General features: G+C 37.2%; 2 non-coding genes across 2 annotated transcripts; both read right to left on the bottom strand.

Moving 5' to 3' along the window:
• On the bottom strand, positions 1 to 83 carry TRNAL-CAG (transfer RNA leucine (anticodon CAG)). The gene has a single exon. It is a non-coding gene; the product is annotated as a tRNA-Leu (tRNA).
• Positions 84 to 1,986: 1,903 nt separating this feature from the next.
• Positions 1,987 to 2,069, bottom strand: TRNAL-CAG (transfer RNA leucine (anticodon CAG)). Its single transcript has one exon. It is a non-coding gene; the product is annotated as a tRNA-Leu (tRNA).
• Positions 2,070 to 2,560: the final 491 nt, after the last annotated feature.

Raw genomic sequence — 2,560 nt, 5'->3', positions numbered from 1 at the left:
TGTCAGAAGTGGGATTTGAACCCACGCCTCCAGGGGAGACTGCGACCTGAACGCAGCGCCTTAGACCGCTCTGCCATCCTGACTTCGATATGCAATTGGAACTTAACTCCTTCCATGCTAGTCAGCAGAAATGTTACCATTCCTTGTGATTACAAACTTGTCACACCACCCCAAAAAAGTCAATAAATAACATTTTTTACATTCGTACTTTTCGTCTGCATTAATTTTTAAACCTCCATTTATTTTGTTTGGATATTAGAAATGTTAGATTTCTCACAAATACGGTGATGCACCACATTTCTTCAGAAACTACTGTTTGGCCACACAGCAGGGCTTTGAAAGGAAGAGCCCTATTTGGGTTTTGCAATGCAGATTTTGCAGGAATACCTTGCAGATGAAATTTGCAGAGTACCAAAACAGCAGAAAACCTCCCAAAGTGACCACATTTTAGAAATTATTTTGCACAATGAGTTAATCAACACCTGCAATTACTATTGTCAGCCTATAGGTGTTTTCACTCTGAACCATCCAGCATTGCAAGTATGCCAGTTTAGTGCCCAGCTTTTGCTTGCAGAGGCAAGCAACCCATACATTTTTAAGTGGGCTCTACTCACTGGAGCAATGTCAAATATGTAGATGCTTTGTCTCACCATTAAAGTAGAAACCTCCTATATTTCAAATTAAAGATGACGGACCTGTGTGGAGCTTGTGTTTTTTGCCTTTTTGACGTTGTCCACAGCATATTTTTTAAGGACATTTGTCTCAGTAATGCCTCAGTGTTTCAAAGTCAAACAAGCTGACTATAATCATTCAGCTAGTGTCTGATAAGTGCTGTCTGTTTCAGCTATCAGGTTACCTTTTAATCCTCTTACAGCTAAGTCAATCTGAAATAAAACAAAATAGAGGAAAAATTACTAAAAAACATTCATGTGTTCAAAAGGAAAAAGTTACCGTTTCTCAAATTTTTAACATTTTGTTTTCTGTAGATAGTTAAGATTTTTAGGCCTTTTGATCATGATCAGTCCATGTGCTTTGTTTAATATCTCCTTAAAATGTAAACGGTGAAGAAAAAGCATTTTGCCGAAACCCGGGATTGGACCAGGGACCTTTAGATCTTCAGTCTAACGCTCTCCCAACTGAGCTATTTCAGCCATATCTATACATTTTCTGGGGGGTTTGACACTCTGCAAATGTCAAGTGTCACACCTGGAGGGATATATTATAATTTTTCATTTGACTGATTTTTGAAGCATGATTTCTATTTGAAACGCCTTCCATTTTGCTGTACATATTTAATAACATTCATTAACTATTTGTGAATGAGTAGAAAAAGACAGCAATTTTGCCATTGAATTTTTACATTTTCAGTTTGTCTCCATGCACCAGTATAATTCTGACCCTGTGCTTCTAGAATAGGTCATGGTCACACATAAAACACAATTTGTATGCATAATGTTACATCAAGTTTTATTTTTTATGAGATGCAAACAATTGGAGCAAAAAAGAGACAAAAATTTAGAGAAAATATTTTATTGATTGTTAAAAGTGAGACCATTTGTCCCAAAATGTGCTGAAACATGTCAGAATGACATGGGCATTTCACATTTTTTAAACTATGATTACCAACTTGTTAAGTTTTTGTTTATTAAGTATCGTTATGGTCTATTGATGTATGAGGTGAAAACTATGAAAGTAGACTTACCAGCAAATCCGTTTCTAGATATATTTCATGACAGCACTGTAGAAGGTTGATTCCCTACCCTAATAGGGACAGAGAACACAAAGAGGTGAAATAGTCCCTCCTCATTGACTGTCCAAAGGATTTTTCTAGTGCCAAAAGAACAACAGACATATGCACAAAAAATCTGTTTGATGTTCCTAGAGTTCTTTTTTGAGAGGACAAATTCAGATTCACTCCAAAGACTCTCAGGAAATTTTTCAAAACCACATTACATGAAGATAAAGTTACTTGAAATTAAATGTTGATGTCAGAAGTGGGATTTGAACCCACGCCTCCAGGGGAGACTGCGACCTGAACGCAGCGCCTTAGACCGCTCGGCCATCCTGACTTTGATATGCAATTGGAACTTAACTCCTTCCATGCTAGTCAGCAGAAATGTTACCATTCCTTGTGATTACAAACTTGTCACACCACCCCAAAAAAGTCAATAAATAACATTTTTTATATGCGTACTTTTCGTCTGCATTAATTTTTAAACCTCCATTTATTTTGTTTGGATATTAGAAATGTTAGATTTCTCACAAATACGGTGATGCACCACATTTCTTCAGAAACTACTGTTTGGCCACACAGCAGGGCTTTGAAAGGAAGAGCCCTATTTGGGTTTTGCAATGCAGATTTTGCAGGAATACCTTGCAGATGAAATTTGCAGAGTACCAAAACAGCAGAAAACCTCCCAAAGTGACCACATTTTAGAAATTATTTTGCACAATGAGTTAATCAACACCTGCAATTACTATTGTCAGCCTATAGGTGTTTTCACTCTGAACCATCCAGCATTGCAAGTATGCCAGCTTAGTGCCCAGCTTTTGCTTGCAG

Source organism: Dendrobates tinctorius, unplaced genomic scaffold (genome assembly GCF_039654945.1).
Source record: "Dendrobates tinctorius isolate UK_male_01 unplaced genomic scaffold, ASM3965494v1 ptg000350l, whole genome shotgun sequence".
NCBI lineage: Eukaryota > Metazoa > Chordata > Amphibia > Anura > Dendrobatidae > Dendrobates > Dendrobates tinctorius.
Note: the sequence above shows the minus strand (reverse complement) of the source record. Positions and strands in the feature narration are given on the sequence as shown.